The sequence below is a fragment of the Physeter macrocephalus genome, chromosome 16, assembly GCF_002837175.3.
Source record: "Physeter macrocephalus isolate SW-GA chromosome 16, ASM283717v5, whole genome shotgun sequence".
NCBI lineage: Eukaryota > Metazoa > Chordata > Mammalia > Artiodactyla > Physeteridae > Physeter > Physeter macrocephalus.
The window spans coordinates 14592120-14610476 of record NC_041229.1 but is presented as its reverse complement, the minus strand read 5'-3'; the positions used below and the strand labels follow the sequence as shown (position 1 = coordinate 14610476).

The 18357-nt window shown below is 53.2% G+C and overlaps 1 protein-coding gene across 4 annotated transcripts in view; it reads right to left on the bottom strand.

The window, feature by feature from the left end:
• FXYD6 (FXYD domain containing ion transport regulator 6) overlaps nucleotides 1-18089 on the bottom strand; it is a 33661-nt gene extending 15572 nt beyond the window's left edge. For 2 of the 4 annotated variants that reach the window (XM_024131212.2, XM_007101813.3), the window contains exon 1: nucleotides 17983-18089. The gene's annotated coding sequence lies outside the window, so the exon portion shown is untranslated. The remainder of the gene's footprint in view (nucleotides 1-17982) is intronic. The other 2 variants (XM_007101812.4, XM_007101811.3) reach the window with 2 other exon arrangements.
• Nucleotides 18090-18357: the final 268 nt, after the last annotated feature.

The window sequence follows — 18357 nt, the reverse complement described above, 5'->3', positions numbered from 1 at the left end:
TGCCAATGCAGGGGACACGGGTTCGAGCCCTGGTCCAGGAAGATCCCACATGCTGCGGGGCAACTAAGCCCGTGTGCCACAACTACTGAGCTTGTGCTCTAGAGCCCGTGAGCCACAACTACTGAGCCCATGTGCCACAACTACTGAAGCCCTTGCGCCTAGAGCCCGTGCTCCCCAACAAGAGAAACCACCGCAGTGAGAAGCCCGCGCACCGCAACGAAGAGTAGCCCCTGCTCCCTGCAACTACAGAAAGCCCACGCTCAGCAACGAAGACCCAATGCAGCCAAAAATAAATTTAAAAAAAAAATAGTGGCTGCCTTTAGTGGCTTCCTCAGAAGGATTCTGAATGAAGTGGGGCAGGAGAGAGGGCCTTCATCCATTAGTAATGTCTACATAGCACAGGAGGGGGCCGTGACAGCCATCTGCAAAGTATTTGCCATTTCTAGAGTAAGATACCTTCCAAAACAGTGAATAATCGGGTTGTGTAAAGCATGAGGGTGTGGGTGGTGAGAATTCTGATAAGACAGTTGGGAAACAGCCTCTAGAGGATCTTGAATGCCAGGCTAAAGAGTAAAGACCTGTCTTTGTATTCTAAAGAAAACATTCCTGATCAAGTTACAGTGAGCTGAAAGAAATACTGTTACAGATTTGAAAAGGGACCAACTTCGCTCCATCAAGCTGCTGCCCAGGCCTGGACTATACCAGCCACACCTCAGCACAAGCTTCCTCAGGGTGCCTCTTGGCCCCCCACACCCATTTTTTTAAATACCGCTGGTACCCCTGGCACTGCCCCCGAGTCGAGCGGCCAAGTACACATACAGAGCCTCTGACGGGACACAAAACGCCTTTCTCTCACTGATGCACCAAGGGACTCTCTCTCTGCCTTCCCTCCCTCCCACACAACTGCCCCTCCGTGTCCTACGCCCTCCCAGTTCCCACACATTCCTTTATCCCAGAAAGGAAGCTGGGCTGCCTGGGGCTGGCTAGGGGGAGGGGGAGATTAAGAGGGGGTAGAAGTGGTACATCTCATTTCCAGGCCACAGAGTTTAAGAAGTAGATGGAAAGAAGGAGGGAGGGATCTTTGGAGGACGGAAAAGCAAGGCAGAATTGGGTGGAGGTGGGAGAGGGCGTTCGGGAATATTACCTTAGCTTCCTGTGCATGTGAGGTCATGGACCCCTACCTGGGGGTGCCTGAGGACCTGGCTCCCTGGGATGGGACTCCGGCGAAATCATCAGTGTTAGGTGGGGAGTCTTGAACTCTAGATCATTTAGATCATCCTCCCCATCTAGAAAATGGAACCAGCTGCATTTTGCTTCCTCGGTAGCATCTTCTGAGAAAGAATTGATTTTCCATTCATTTTTCTGCTCCTTTCCGTGCTCTCATTTATCTCTACATTGGTAAACAGCTGACACTTTGGGTGGCAATAGCACATCCATGTTAATTTTCCTCCCTGATTTTTCTGCTGTCTGCACACTTGCTTTTCGGCATGTGCAGGAGAAAGCAATCAGAAGAGTTTCTCCGGTGATTATCTTTCCATACTGAGTCACATAATTTCACATAATTGCTGGGTAAAAGCTGCTCAGAAAGAGAAGCCACTAGTTGATGATATAGCATCATGCTATGTTATTTTTGATTACATGCAGCAGTGAGGTAGATCAGAATATCCAGTTCTATTGTGAAAATAACTCAGAAATGACCTCCCTTTAAGATGCATAGGCTCCAAATTACAGTGGAACATCATTATCTCATCCTCATCTCTGTCTCACTCAGCCCCCAAGGCCTCACCTCCGATCCCTTCCATCCCATCTGCTTGCCTTCCTTTGGGTTCAGCCCATCAAAAACATGCCCAGGGGTATCATCAAGGCCTGGGTACTGGCAGGATCCCCAAAGAAAGATGTGGCCCCCTCTCCAGACAGGACATGCCAGAAGGGAGCCTTTTATGGGGTCACAGGATGCCTGAGCCCCAATGTTTAGGCTAACAGGTTACCCTAGACACGTTATTGTATGATTTAGCCTATGACGTATCCAAACCTTTGCGACAAAGAAGCTGGTTAAAAGAAAATTCCACTGTATATAAATAGGATATAACCAAGATCTGAGGTTTACCAGATGGAGTTAGAATCACAGAATGCCAGTGAGTTAGAATGATTGAGATGAAAGCTCTTACTTTTTATTTGAGGAGACTGGGGCCCCAAGAGGAGTGATGCAGCCAGTTCATCCAGCTAGTCGGGGCATAGCCGGGCCCAGAGCCCATGCCTCCAGCCCCTGCCTGCTGCTCTGGTCTGCTGGGACTGGGCAGTGGGCAGGCCAGGGCTGGAGGAGGGGAGCACAATGGGGGCAGCAGGGGAGGCTGAGCAAAGCCTGAGAGTCCTCGGGCAGCCCAGCCGGAGCCAGGAAAGAAGACAAGGCACCTCTAGGAATGCGGGTGACGAGGGCAGTGAGGCGGGGAGAAGAGAAGCACTGCCAGGCTCCTGGGATCTCCACGAGAACACCATCTTTGGAGACTTCCCTGATGGTCCAGTGGTTAGGGCTCCACGCTTCCACTGCAGGGGGCACGGATTCGATTCCTGGTCGGGGAACTAAGATCCTGCATGCCGTGTGGCACGGCCAAAAAAACAACCAAAGAAAAAGACCACCTTTGGTTGGTCAGATGTCGGGAGGCAGTGCTGGCTTCAGGGAAGGCGAGTAATGAAACCACGTCCAGAAAGGGCCTTCAGAAGGCTTGGAGCCCAAAGCCTCACTCTCTCAACAGGGGGCAAAGAGATGGTCAGAATTGTCCTTTCTGATTATCCTGGCTGTGCTTTGTGGGTGAGTTTGGTGCCGGTAGGTATCACTGTAGCATGGACCTGAATGGTCTAAGACCAGGCTAAGGACTGAAAACAGAAAAGGCCCAGGAACAAAAATTATCAGACAAACTGGTCTGATTTATGGGCAAAGAGGTAGATTCTTTATATTCCTAAGACATTAGTAAGTCTTACTGTTTGGAAGGAAAATAGAGGGCAGGGAGTCTGATCTATTTGTGTTCAGATCTTTTTGGAGACAGGGGCCTGGCTCCGGTAGCCCTTTCAGGCCTCTTTAGCCTCGGATTCTATGAAAGGGCCGCGCATGCCCACCGTGAATGGCACTCTCTGTCTTTATCACACGTGCTCGGGAATGAGGCTTGGGGGAGAGGTCAGCACAAACAGATGAGGCCCACGCCCTGGGCTGGCTTTGGGATGCGCTGTGCTCTTATGAGAACATCAGTGTCGTGATGCCTCCAGGCTGGACGGGCTGGAATGTTCCCCTTGATCTTCTCTGGCACCCCTTCAGCCCCCTGTTCCCCGTCCCTGCTGGGGCAGCCAGGCATCCTGGGCACCCAAGCAAACCACTGCCTCCACTCACACGCAGCTGCCCTTTTCCTCTCTAAATGGCTCATCTCCTTTTGCTTCCCAACTTAGATGCTTTGGCTCAAAGTTCTCTTGGGGTTTTATGTACAGGAGAAAAAGAAAGCAAAGAACAAAAGGACAGTCATCACCTACTTGACTGCTCTGTCTGGAAGCGCTCCAGAGGGCTTTTCGGGGTCCTTCCTGGCTGAGCCCAGCACTCCTCTCCACCTTCTCTGCACCAGGCTGCTCTCAGGATGGCAAGTATTTGCCCCTCACCTCATGACCCATGTGACCAGTGGCCTAGAACAGAGGTAGGGACTGCACCATGGCCTCAAACCCCCACTGTGTGCCCTACACTCTCTGACCTCGAAGCAAACAGTGACCCAAAGCCATGACCAAGTTTCATCATCTGTTTTTGTAAAATGCAAGGTGTTTCTTCTCCATCTTGGTTCCTTCTGGAAGGCTCAAAATTCCCTTTCCTCATAATAGCTGCAAGAAACAGCTGCAGCCTACTGGCCTGTAAAAGCCCCCGTGCAATGCTGCCCCCCAGGCCAGTGTGCCTGAGACCCCAGGTCCATCTGCATGAAGCAGGACCCTGGAGCCAATGGCTGGAGGACATGAACCTCAGGGATGTTCAGGGCTGGAGCTCCTGCGGCTACACAAGCCCAGCCCCACTCACACTGCATACTTCCGGGGGCAGCAGCCTGGACCGCAGTGTGAAAGGGAAGGTGCAGCCAAGACGGGTGAGTCTTTTAGGTGAGTCGACCAGCAATGAGCTTGGCAGTGGGAATAAGCAAGGTGCTGCTGGGAGTTTGGGGGTGGGGACAGAGCTCTGCCGGCGGCACTGGAATCATTCTATGGACACTATAGAAGGAAATGAGAGGAAATGAAAACTCTGGGATGGGAAGCCCATATTTGAAGCCTAGCTTGGGGCCTGGATTGGATATAAGAAATGATAATAATAATCACGATAAACAGCATACAAGTCAGGTGCTATTTTTACTACTTTAAATATTCATTCTCATTTAATCTTTAAAAGTAGCCTATGAAATATGTGTTACCATCAAATCCATTTTAAAGGGAAACACATTGAGGTAGAGAAAGAGCAGTCCCCTGGTGAACGAGAGCTGGATCCCAGACTTCTGCGCAGCTCAGTCTGCTTCCCTGCTGGGGGTAGGAAGGGTAATCTTCCTGCTGTGAGTCCTGGATTCCAGCCCGCCCAGCCCCACATCCCAGGGGAGGGCTCACACCCACTCAGGGGCAAAGGGCCATGATGGGCCAACTGGAACTGCTGCTCCCAGAGGGCTCACCTCCCAAGCAACTTCCACCCTGTTCCTTACTCCTGTCACAGTCCAGTGGGCTTAGGCTGCAAGGCTCAGCCCCCTGAGAGAATCAAATGAACTCTGCAAAGAGGGGGCTCCTGCCTCTGGGTGAACATTTACCAACCAAGCCCTCTAACATTGTTGGCTTCATACATACTCACGAGAGAAAGAGACAGCAGCATGGACAGTGCCTGCCAGCTCACCCCCAAGAGAGAATTTCTATTCCCTTGTTGGATAGACAGCTGTTCACTGGAGAGGGTGATTTTTTTTGTAACAGATTATGGGGTTTATGCAGTTGATTAGGTCAGAGGTGAGAGCATGGCGTCGGGGGCAGTGGTGGATCAGCCAACTCCCCTGCCCACTTTCCAAGGCTATTATAAAGGTCAAGTGAGATAATATATGTGAAGGTTCTTTGTAAACTGTGAAGCTGTGATAACAATACCTAATATTTATTAGGCATTCATGGCATGCCACGTACTGTTCTAAGTGGTTTACGTGTACTAACTCATTCAATCCTTACAGTAGTTCTAGGAAATGGCACTGATTATGATCATTCCCATTATACAGATGGAGAAACTGAGGCCAGAAAGGTTAAGCAAGTTGTCTAAAGTCTTTGCTCCCCAGTCCTCGCTTTTTTTTTGAATTTTTGAATTTTATTTTATTTATTTTTTTATACAGCAGGTTCTTATTAGTTATCTATTTTATACATATTAGCGTATATATGTCAATCCCAATCTCCCAATTCATCACACCACCAGCACCACCACCACCACCACCACCACCACCACCACCACCCCGCCACTTTCCCCCCCTTGGTGGCCATACGTTTGTTCTCTACATCTGTGCCTCTATTTCTGCCCTGCAAACCGAGCCCTCGCTTTGAACCACTCCACATCCTGCCTCTCTGCCACCCTGTGGCGTCGGGGCCTTGAACAAGTCACTCTACCTCTCAGAGCCTTTGCTTCTGAAACTGTAAAACAGGAATAATAACAGGCATCTCAGGAGCTGTGAGGATTAGATGACCTAGCCTCTGTGCCTGGGCAGTTATTTGCCCACACCTGCCCCTCTGGAGGGGAGACAGCTCCTCCCCAACTCCAACGCTATAGGTCTACTGGGGGCTGCCAATCACAGCCCCTCCCTTGTTGCTAAAAGGACTGGGTTTGAGACTTCGGTATTCCCCCAGGGGCTGTCACATCGTCTGGAAGCAAGGGAAGAAGGGTCAAATCAGCCAAGCTGTGAAATCTGGGGGTGGGGGGATCTGGCGGGGGAAGTCAGGCAGCAGCTCACAGGTGAAGAGCCCATGGGAGGGAAGCAGGGAGAAGAGATGGGGACAGGGTACTGGCTGGGTGTGCTCCAGCTCATCTGTTCCCAGCCCAGTGCTGCTCTGCCTATCCCACAGGCTGGCTCTATGAACCGGTAATCCCTGCCTTGCCCCCAAGCAGATGCAGTGCTGTTTGGGTCATTTGCAACGAAGAGATACCATGTCACAGACGAGCACTCTGCCTGGTAAATAGCAACTGCTTTTTAAGTATCAACTGTTGATACTATCATCATCCCCCCAACTCTTTCCTCAGCTTCCACCTTTATTATCTAGCTTCTCTTGGGAAATGGGGAAGAGATACAGAGAACACAGCTGGGGAAAGGCCCCAGTTGCCCCCTTTCACTTCCCCACACAGGCAGGGGACAGGCGTCAGCCCGCAGAGGAAGTAGGCAGAGCAGGGCTCTACAGATGCAACAGGCTCCCCAGAGCCACTGCCCTCTCCGGCCTCCAGAAAAACAGGCTGCATCACCCAGGGCCACCAACAAGTGGCGTGGGGAGCTCAGATCTGCCTGGGACAGCAGGGACGGGGCCACATGGGCGAGCCCCTACCAAGAGACACAGAAGCAAGACAGAGAGGACCTGAGACAGAAGAGGAAAGAAACCCCAGAGGAAGAGCAGCTGAACGGGGAGGGGCCCAAAGAGAAGTGCGAGACAGGCAGGCAAAGGGAAGAGAAAGGAAGAGTCTGCAGGACAGAACGGAGGCTGGCCAAGGGGAGGAGCTCCCAGCAGAAACTGAGCAAGAGATGGACACGGTGACAAAGCAAGGAGAGGTGGAGACTGCTGAGAAAAGAAATCTGCTTTGGAGAAACATCAAGCAAGGCTCCGCGCTGTCGCCCTCCCCATGAGACCCAGATGGGCCTCCATCCTTGGCTGCTCGTGTGCCTCCACCATACCCTGCCTGCCCCAGTCACACCGGTGCTCCAAAGAGCAGAGAAAGGAAAATGCCCCTGGGCAGGGCGCGGGGAGGAGAGTCAACGGACATTTGCGGCTCCTGGGAGAAGACATCTCACCCCCCTCCCTGGCTGTAGGACAGCTGCCCAGTGGAAGACACAGGGTCTCTGTTGTCCAAGCGGCCTGCTGGGCAGGGCCGAGCAGACTTCTGTTAGACTGGGATACTGTGCACCCTGGTCCTCCAGCCTCTTGGATTTAAGGGAGGTTGAGGCAAGATATACCAGCACAGAGACTCTTGTCCTACAGCCCCAGACCCTCGAGTGTACCTGTGGCTGTCGTTAAGACAAAGGGGGACAGATGGTGTTATGTATGCTCCACCCAACCCTGCTCCTGCTACCTGCCCACAGTGGCTGAAGGGGATGATGAGGGTGATGGTGGTGCAAACATCTGTAAGACACCCGACTCGCCAGGCAACTTCACAAGCATTAGCTCAAAGGAACATCACAACCGCAGGCGATGTTGGATATCATTGCCACTTTACAGATTAGAGAAGGTGAGGCTCCGAGTTATGTTACCTCGTTCAAGGCACCGCAGCTAACAACGGCACAGCTGGCATCGGCTCCTAATTCTGTGGATGCCACATGCTAGGCTCTTTCCACTCTTCCTTGCTGCCTCCCTGGCAAATGTGGCAATGCATGGGGACTAAGGGAAATCAAAATGCTGACCTTGGGCTTCCCTGGCGGCACAGTGGTTGAGAGTCCGCCTGCCGATGCAGGGGACACGGGTTCGTGCCCCGGTCCGGGAAGATCCCACGTGCCGCGGAGCGGCCGGGCCCGTGAGCCATGGCCACTGGACCTGCGCGTCCGGAGCCCGTGCTCCGCAGCGGGAGAGGCCACAGCAGAGGGAGGCCCGCGTACCGCCAAAAAAAAAAAAGAAAAAGAAAAAAATGCTGACCTTGACTCAAGACCAAGCAGGGCTCATTGGACAGGCGTGTTCTTACCCAGGCCAGGGGAGAGAAACCAGGGTGAGAGAATAACCCAAATAAAATTAAATAGCTTTATTTAACTGTGGCATGTATTATGTCATTTTTTCCCTTTCACAGTTTCCTGCTCAACTCTGTTCTGTCTGCTACGACTGATGTGAAGGCTGAGACCCTGGAGCCCATCAGGAGGCGGGAGGAGGCCTGGCATATCCTTCAGCCATCGCCGGCCCCCAGCTATTCACAGGCCTTCCCGTCACTCCCAGCTGAGCTTCAGCGCCAGCACGGGCTCTCTTCTCTCCCTCCCCAGTCTCCCCACAGCAGCTGCTGGGCACCCTGGTGCTCTCTGCCTAGAAGAACATCAGTGTATCTATGCGGGGAGCTAGGCAGCATCCCAGACCAGTTGGAGGGCATCCTGTCCATTGGAGCAGAGCTCACAGGGGATGCCAACAGAACTACCAGCCCAGCAACTGACAGCCTTTCAGAGCAGGCTGCCAAGCTGCAGATCCCCTTCTTTTCTGGTATGGTTCAGAATTCGATTAGGGTGTAGAATTGAAAAAAAGACCACCCCTACTCAAAACTATATCCACACCCACAACATTCTCCCAAGGGGAGAGTTCTTAACTCAACCAAATGCTTCGTTTAAAAGGTAAATACTTACATTCTTAACAGTTATTTATACCTCGGCCTGAGTTATTTAATCAGATTGCTTTCCAAAGAGCTGAGATACGCCTGCATTCAGGTGGAGAAATTGGTGGAGAAGAGGAGGATAATTTTGGAGCTAGGTGTCATTTTGGAAAGAGTGGCATCATTATCCTTCCAGTAACCAAATTAACAAACATCTCTTGATGGCCTACTGCTGCCCAGGACCTTAGTCATCACTGCGGGAGCTGCAGCAACACAGTCCCTGCCTCATGGAGCTTACAGTCTTAACTGAGTTCACAGGGTTTCCTCCCCGCCTGCCGAGCTCCACGTGGTGTCTGTGGCAAAGCCCCAGCCACGCTGACTCCTGCGCTATCTCCATCATCTTCTCTTCCATCCCTGGCTCTAGTTCAGACCCTCATCATTGCTCCCCTGGGCTGCTGGTATGCTGATCACTTCTCTCCCAAACTCAAGTGTATCATGGTGCTTCCGTATTCTATTTATTTTTTTAAAAATCAGAACTTTTTCTTCTGGCATATAAATACCTCTAAGTCTATCCCTTTTCCACCCTTTCAGTATTTTCTCCCATTACTTTCAGCTAAGATGGTCTACTCCCATCCCCTGCCACACGTGTTTCGATCTCCGGGCCGTTGTATATTCTGTTCCCTCCACGTAGAATGCCCTTCCCTCCCCTGTTTATTCCAGTTCTCAGCTCTGGCTGCACCTCAGGATCACATGGAGAGCTTTTTCATAATAATAATAATGGGGATCAACTATGTCTCATCAAATTCTAAACTCTGGGGGGGTGACCAAGGCATCAGTCATTTCTGGAATCTCTCCAGTCATTCTAACGTGTAGCCAAGGTTGAGAAATGCTATCTTTGCCCAACTGCCACTCCAGCCCATGGGCTGACTTCTTTCTCCAGACTAAGAGCACCTGTGACCTGTCATTAGCACTGATTTGCCACACAGCACATTCTGGATTAATGCTCTCTTTAATAAGGTTCTCCTGCCTGGAAACTCTCTGTGCTACTCCGCAACTTGTAAGACCTGGGGCGGTGCAGACAGCCAGCGAGTGCTGGTTGACAGATTGATGTTTGTCTCGAGGAGTGGAAAGCACAGCTCTAATCACCAGGCCCTGGAACTCTGCTGAAGTGGGGGCACTAGAAGGGACTGGAAACCCAGCGCTGTCAACATCAACAGTGATGAATCATGCTGATGGTATGTATCCTTGATCTGATGTGATAAAAATTGCACTTTACCTTTGTGACCTTCCTCCACCAAACCCATAAGCCCAGTCTTATCAAGAGAAAAACATCAGATAAATCCCCCATTGAGGGGTATCCTGCGATATACCTGACCAGTCCTCTTCAAAAACTCTCAAGATCATCAAAAACAAGGCAAGTCTGAGAAACTATCACAGCCAAGAGGACCCTAAGGAGACATAACAACTAAATGGAATGTGGTTATCTGGATGGGGTCCTGGAATAGAAAAAGGACATTAGGGAAAAACTAAAGAAATCTGAATAAAACATGGTCTTTAGTTAATAATAATATATCAATATTATTTCATCAATTGTAACAAATGTACCACACTCATGTAAGACAGTAATCGGGGAAACTGTGCAGGAGGGTTATATTGGAACTCTCTGTACTAGCTGTTCTGTTTCTCTGTAAATCTAAAATTTTTCTTTAAAAAGTCTATTAAAAATAATTTAATAAATTTTTAATTCATTTGAAAACAAAACAGCTCCCCAGCCCCCTCCTGTCACTCCGACATCTGCTCACCTTCCTGGCAAGCGGTGTGGAGCCCTGTGCCCTGCTGGGGGTGTCTGATGTTTCTGTAATAGGGGCTGGGCTTCTGTGGTTCGGACCAGAGCCAAAATCCAGCAGAGGCTTTGAAAGCTGCCTTTTAAAACAAGTGCTTTGGGTCCAACCAGAGGTTGCTGATGGATCTGTGGCCTTCAGAGGAACATGCAACGTGTTCCCTTGATTTGCATGTTAAACGCTCATCAAATAAGCATTAAACATAAATGATTCTCTTTAATAGCCTAACTATAAAATTCCAGAAAGGGGCTGAAGAGCAGAGAGAAGTCAAAGCCTGGGACTCGGGAGAGAGCAGAGGGTGGTGACGTTCTAATAGGCCGAGGGGCTCACAGTGGCTGCTGTCACTTTACCGAATTCCCTGCACTGCCCACAGGGCAGCTGGACCTCCTTACAATCAGGGCCAAGCCTCTGGCCCTGATCAGCGCTGCTGACACCCACCAGGGTGGCCCCTTCCTACCAGGCCCCTCTCATCACAGGGCCCTCAGGCCTGGCAGGGCCTCCTTGCGTAGCCCCATCCCTGGGTCTGCCCCACCGTCCTTCCTTCAGGGAGGGAGGAGGGCACCCCACAGCTGGGAGGCTGGAGGCTGGGCCCGCCGGTCCCCATGACTCAAAGCTCTTCCCATTCCGTGAGCCCAGACCCAATCCAGCCCGGCTGCACAGGGGCCATGGGAGGGACAAAGCTCCTTTATCACGTACAGAGAACTTACTATTTTAACTCGGAGGCACCTTTATCTTTAATGTGGGATTACTTCTGAGGCAAAGCAAGAAAAGACCCGACCACAAAAAGAAATAAGACCTTTTCCTTAGAAGCGGACACACCGAATTCACAAATCACAAACACAGGCCTGGTTTCTAAAAAGATTCCCTGGAGAGACCTGAAGCTGGCCCACCAGCAGGGTCCTAGGGCCTTGCTTCCCCCCTCCCCCATCACTGCAGACTAGGACAGTCTTTGCAGCTGCATCCCAGACATCACCCTGTGGGCTTCTCCCAACAGCCCTCAGAGGCAGGCACGCAGGGCAGCGTTGTGCGGCCAGCCCCGGCACAGGCCGGTGATACAGTTGTCCAGAGTGAGTAAGGGAGCGGGACTAGGCCTGCCACCAGCCAGCCCAGGGGCCCATGCCCCTGCCCCCTGAGGGATCTCAGTCCAGTTCCAGGGAGTCTGGATGGTGGGCAGCCTACTGACAAGGGCCCATTCAAGAGAGGCCAGACGAACAGCCCTAGCAGCAGAAACAGAAACTCGGAGCAGCGGCCAGAGGCCCAGGGGCCAGGCCCGAGTAACCCTGCCCACAGCCAGACCGCAGTTCCTGCCCCTTCCAGCCTCTGCTCAACAGCCCACCTCCTTTGAAAGCACAGCTCTGGGCGGCGCGTTTGAACCTACAGGGCACTTTGTCTATGCTCACATTGTCTTGCTTGAGGGTAGAAATCATACAGGGATGCACCCTGACCCATGGGCCTGCATACTTGGAAACCTGCCCGACCTGGTCCCGTCACATGCGTGGAGGTTTAACCGACCTTGTTTGTGTCTCTGCTTCGAGAAATGCACTGTCCCCTCCCTCCTGCCACACGCCTCATTGCCCCAATTCCCACAGAGCCAAGGCCCATGCCTGTCTCCAGGTACCACCATCACGACCATGTGTGTCTCTCCCATCAGACTGTGAGCTCCTTGGAAGCAGAGGCACATTCTAGGCATCTCTGAATCTCCAACACTTTGCATAGTAGCTGCTCAGTAAATGCCCATGACTGAATGAATGGATGCTTCAGCATCATTATGCCTTTAGTCATAATCCAATCGAAGCCCAGAACAACCTGAGGATCTGTGTGGAATTTTAAAGGAATTTTAAAACTTTCTCAATGCTCCCCTCCCCCCACCTCCTCCAGCCAGCTCTCCAGGTCTCCAAGTCCCAATCACCAAAACGCTGTGATGAATCAGCTTCCTTCCATTGCCTTCAGCCCTTAAACACATCCAGACCTCCGACAGGGTCTGACTCTTAGTCTTCAGACTCTACCAAAGGAACAGGCAGACTGAAATGACCCATGGGCATAAAGGAATGTACCCCTCAGGTATGTGTGGTGGGTACCTGGGTAGGAGTGACAGGTGGGAGAGAGCTTAGAGGGACAAGTGGGCTTTCACCATGCCCTGGTGGGTGAGGACTTTTTCCCACATATGTTCAGTTCACAGACGCTCTCTGGGCTTTCTCCATGTCTGACACTGTGCCAGGCCCTGTCTGGGGCAAAAACCAGACCTTGCCTTTGAAGAGGTAGGAGCAGGTATGGGGAGCAGGCGTGGACATAAGTAGCTAAATGAAGGCTCAGTAGGCGTGTACTCTAAGGGAAGAATCAACAGAGCATTTCAGGGGTACCAGGAAGAGGAAAGCCTGTCTGTTTACTGGGAATTAGGAAAAGCTATTTGAAAGAATGAGCACTGGAGAGGAGCCTCAAAGGATGCTATAACAACAGTAATGTCATTCTAATAATAACCATGTGTCATTATTATTACTATTGTTATTATTATAGCAGCTAGTATCTACTGAGTGTTTACCATATGCTAGGCACCAAGAAGCACTTGACATAGCTTACCCCTGCTCAATCCTCATGCCCATTTGACAGATAAGGAAACTGAGGCTTAGAAGAGTTAAGAAAACTAGGAAGCGTCAGCACCCGAATTAGACCCCAAGTCTGTGCGTCTCCAAAGGCCGCTACCCCCTACTCAGCAGGCTGGAGTGAGACAGCTCATTCCTGTTAGGGCCTGAGTGGAGGCAGAGGGTAGGAAGTACAAGGCTCAGGATGACCATCTGGAGAAGGTGCCTGGAGAGGTAGCTGCAGCCGAGTTCCTGAGAGCCTCGAGGGCCAGTGCCAGGCACCTGTCCTCATTAATAGGCAATGGAGGGCTTCCCTGGTGGCACAGTGGTTGGGAGTCCACCTGCCAGTGCAGGGGACACGGGTTCGATCCCTGGTCCGGGAGGATCCCACGTGCCACGGAACAACTAAGCCCACGCACCACAACTACCGAGCCTGTGCTCTGGAGCCCGCGAGCCACAACTACTGAGCCTGTGTGCCTACAGTCCGTGCTCCGCAACAAGAGAAGCCACCGCGGTGAGAAGCCCACACACCGCAACGAAGATCCGATGCAGCCAAAAATAAAACAAATAAATTTTTTTAAAAATTTAAAAAAAAAAAGGGCAGTGGAGAGGTCGGACATATGGGCCCACAAGATCAGTGGTAAAAGGATGGGGGCTGAGAAAGTGGAAGGGAAGAGGCAGTCACAATGGTCTGGGTGAGAGACTGCACCGGGGTGAGGTGAGAGGGTGCTCGGGAACCTGTGAGCTCATGCCTGTGTGTTAGGTATGGAGATTATGTATGTGTGAGAAGGGGAGAGTGTGTGCCAGTGTGAGCCACACGCGAGCAAGTGTGGGGCCCTGCTCGTTGAAGAGGGATGTTGCAGGGCCTTCCCGGTGGGAGGTGTGGGTGAGGTCAGCTGGGGAGAGAGGGAGGGACAGGGCTAATGGATGGATCTACCGGAGCAGGAGGGCTCCGGTGAATGAAACCATCATCTGACTTTCTCACAGCTCTGCAGATCCTGGGAAGCCCACAGGGCCTGGCATAGGGGAGGGACTCAGTTAACATTTGTTCAAGGGATCGCTTGTATGAATTTAAGACCTTGCCCCTTGTCCCTTCCCAGGCCTGGCTTTGCCCTCCAGCTGCATGGGGGGCACTGTCGTTCCAACTAGATCCTCCCTCATCCCTGGCTTCAAATCAGATCTTCTGAGCTCAGCAACCACCTTCCCATGGTCCCAGCCTGGTTCCCAGGGCCCCAGCCCCGCCCCCAAGCCTCCCGCTCCCCCACGCATCTTTGTAACAAGTGAGTTTCTGTGTGAGCTCCAAGCTGACTTCATACTTTCCCAGGTCAGAGGGCCCCTCCTCCTTCCCATTCCAGAGCAGAGAAGATGCTGCCAAATTGGTTCCAAGCTTTTGTCTTGGCCAGAGACACCCTGCTTCTCATTAGAGACAGAAAACCCTGATCGGCACCTCCCGTCATGCTCTCCAGCTGGTCCAAGGCTCTCCGTCCAGAGGATTCATAGACCCACCAAATGACGGCCTTGGACCTCATCCTCTCCAGAGACCACATCTCCCAAGACTCCACCCAGCCCCAGCTTTCATCCTGGCAGAAGAGACCAGGTGGACATGGTGTCCAGGGTGACCGGCTACTGCAGCCTGAGAGAAAAGAGCCCAGTCTCAGCTTCCTGAGCATCTCCTGGCCCACGGGGTGAAAGGGGAGGCCTTCTCCGGAGTGACCAGAGACCAGCCCCTTTCCTGCTCAGCTCAGCTACAACCCTGTGTTATGAAATCATGAGTACAGTTTGGCACCTGGAGAGAAAAGGGATCTCTTTCAAGACTGTACAATCTATAAAAATTAGGAGGCAGAGATGCCTTAGAAATCATGAAATCGAGCCCCTCTGCTGACGGATGTGGAAACAGAGGTCTAAAATCGTGCAGGCTTTCAGCTGCTTGAGATGAGTCTAAACCATTTCTGACTTTTGCCAGAAACCCAGTTTGCATCCAAAAGGATATCTGTGGGATGAATGCACTTCCCCTTGGAGCACAGCCAGGACTACGCCCTGGGTCTGTGTCTCCAGGTTCATAGCCTTTCTGCTACAGGCTCTCTGCCTCCAGGGGCTGTGCCTGTCACGACTGCTTTGCTTCCTCCGGGCTGTTCAGGCAGAAGCTGGTGGGTGATTTGTCAGACAGTGAGTCCTGGGGGCTGCCTGGCACAGTCTGCCATCCAGATGGCAGCCAGCTAGGTCCAACAGTGCTGGGCTCTGACTTATGGGGGATCTGGCGGGCTGGTTTCCCTATGGCTGTGGGGAGTTTCCAGGGTCTAGGGAACTGCTCCTCCTCCCCGCTCTCCTGGCCACATTGTCCCAGAAAATAGGGTGGAGCAGGCTCCCCCCCCCCCCCACTAGGGCACCCACACTTTGGAAGGGATCCTGGTCCCCAGAGGATTGCTGGCAATAAAGAAAAGAAGGCAAGTGATGTGGGACAGGAAGTATGGGGGGGTCACAAATCCTGGCTGAAGAGTCAGAGGGCTCAGCCACAGCTGGGTGTGTGACCCCGAGCCTCAGCTTCCCCATCTACATGATGTCCTGATTGGATGTTCCCTTTCCGGCTCTGAGAAATCTAGGACTCTGAGGTCAGGGACTGTGTCTTCCTTCTCACCCTCATGGCCCTAGCAATGAACACATTCTAAGTACTTAACACAATTCCTTGAATAATTGAATTAAATGGGGCCTAAGTCAGTCCAGAGATCACAAGGCGGCCAGGAAGGAGACCCTTGCCTCCGGTGTCTACCACGAGACCCCTAGAGAAGCGACAGGTCTTAGAAAAGCCCTGGCAATCCAGGAGCCCTCTGCAAACCCACTTCCTCTCCTAGATGCACAGATGTGGCTGGCGGAGCCAAGGAGAAAGCAGGAAAGTGTACCTGGGGGAGGGAGGATAGCGTGGACCTCCTCCCCGCCATCACCCTACCTACACTTTCTAAACTCACCTGGCTCCTCAATTTCTGGCTCCCCTCTCCTCCCAGCCCCCATCCAGGCTTTGTCTCCTCTCCCTGCCCTCCCCTCTCTCGCTCGCTCTCCGAACACAGTCGCAACCTTTCCTCCCTCCTCTGGGGAGGCTCAGAGCCTTCTGCCAGGGTCCCAGAGCTGCCTGATCCTCTGCTAGGCAGGAAGACTCAGCAGCAGAGTCCAGACTCCTAGGAGGTGCCAGGAGCCTCAGGCTTTCTCGGGGTCAAGGCAGGTAGAAAGCTGCCATGGAGAGATTTAAATTCTGGTCCATGCCCAGCCTCTTGCATCTAGCACCTAGGAGAGGGGCTGCCCTCTGAGGGAATCTGGAAGTGCATTTCTCTCCACCTTCTTCTGCAGGGTTCTTGGGGAGGTGTTTCCTTCTGGCCTTTTTGAGCCTTCCCCTACACGCTCCTTGGCATAGAGCTAGGAAACTGCCCTCTCTCTTCCAGCCAGAGACCTACTGCGAAGAAGTACTGCGTGTGTGTCGGGGAAGCAATGGGATGTTATTGCTGGTATGTGTGAAAGCACACACAGTGCGATGACAGGGTGTACATGTGGCATTGGGGGTGGTGTGTTGTGGTGTGGTACGTGTATGGTGTATTTGGCGTGTTATGTGGTGTACATGTGGTATGATACATGTGTGTGTAGTGTGTTGATGCAGTGTGTGTGGCAAGTAGGATGTGCGGTTTGTGTGTGAGTGTATAGGTGGTATGGCAAGTGTGCATATGTTTGGGGTGTGTTTGTGACGTGTACTGTGTGTTGGGGGGCCTGGATGGGGTAGAGGCCACATCAGTTTGAGCTGGGAGCTGGCTAGCTCTCCAGGGTCTCCTACTCTGAGAAGTCAGGGATAACCAGTATCTAGGCAACCATGTTGGGGGGAAGGGAGGAGATATGGAGGTAAAGAATGGGCAGGAAAAGGAGGGAGGCTGAGAATTGAAGAGGGGTTTCCATGGCAACTACCGGGCAGGTCACGTGAAAAAGGCTAAGTTGCGGAAACAGATATACATGTCCACACATACACAATATGAGGGTACTGGGCCCTCACAGAGGGATCCTTCAACAGAGGACATGGGCTGCCCACTGATCCATCTCCAAACCTGGAAATCTGGGCCCAGCCAGAGAGCACAACGCCAAGGAGACAAAGCAAGTGGAGACAGAGGCCACATTCGTGGCGAGAAGCCCCGGCAGCCACAGCCCGCCGTGTCTGGAGGTGGGCAGCAGGGGCCTAGCCAGGCCCATTGCTCCAGTGTGGCTGCTCTCCCCGCTCCCACCGTCGGGTGCTTCCTTTACCAGCCACCACTTGTAAGAGCCCAGAAGCGAGCGCCAGTAGCCCCAGGCGGCCCTTCCAAGTCTCCACGGAAGCCCAAGAGACACAATGGGGAAGGCTGTGCCAGGGCCAGCTCTGCTGGGGAAAGAGGGCTGGGCACGAGGAAAGGAGGGAGTGGCGGGGAGGGGGCCAGGGCCCCCTGGAAGAATCTAGGACTGGTTAGACAAGAGGAGAGGAAAATCGATGCAGACACTCTCATGAACCCCATGCCCTGGAATCAGCCTTCCTTACCTGCCCCCATTTCCAGCGTCCACTGCCCAGCCCCAGCTCTCCCTGTCCCCCAAGCACCGAGCCAGCAAGTTCCATTTTGTATGGCTCATGTGTGCACACACACGGCCGGCCCCCCTCCCTGTCTTCACCTCCGCACACTCCACTTAAAGAGTCCAAGCTTCCAAGTAACAAAGGAAAACCCCCTGGACACAGCGGAGGGCAGCCCTTTCCCCTTCTCCCAAAACCGTAGCCCCAAGCTCCAGGTAGCGGCAAGCCCCTTTCCAGAACACCTTCACTCCCACCGCCACGGCCTGCCTCCCCTCGGCAGCCCCTCTTCTCTTCCGACGACCACCTCCGGGTTTCCATCCCCTGCCCGTTTTCCGCGGCCCAGGCGGCAGCTGCCGGGCGAGGACCGCTCGCACCCACCGAAACAAACCAACCCTGGCAGCATCCCGGCGCCCCGCGATCTGTCCCCAGCCCAGCCTCTCTCCCTCCCCGGAAGAAGAACCCAACTTTGCCACCACCGCAGCCACTTACCTGCACGGCGCGGTCCCCTCCTAGACAATCCCAGGAGGATGCGCGGAGTCCGGAGGAGCCTGGGAGCGGCGGGGCTGGGGGCAGGGCTGTGGGCGAGGCTATCGCTTTTTTCCCGCCTCCTCTGCTGGGAAGGGTTGGGGCTCGCTGGAGAGACGCGTCCTGCAGGGGTGGGGAGTGGTGGGCGGGAGCTCAGCCGGGGCTGGGCTCCGGCGACGGCGATGTCGGCGTCCGCCGACCTCCGGTTGGCGTCCGCGCGCGGACCCTCTCCTGCTCGCCGCGCGCCGCCGCTGCTCCCGGGTGCGGGAGAGATTCTTTTTCAAAGGGCAGGCCGCTCCGAGAAGCAACAGGAGGCCGCCGCCGAGGGCGCGGGCCAGC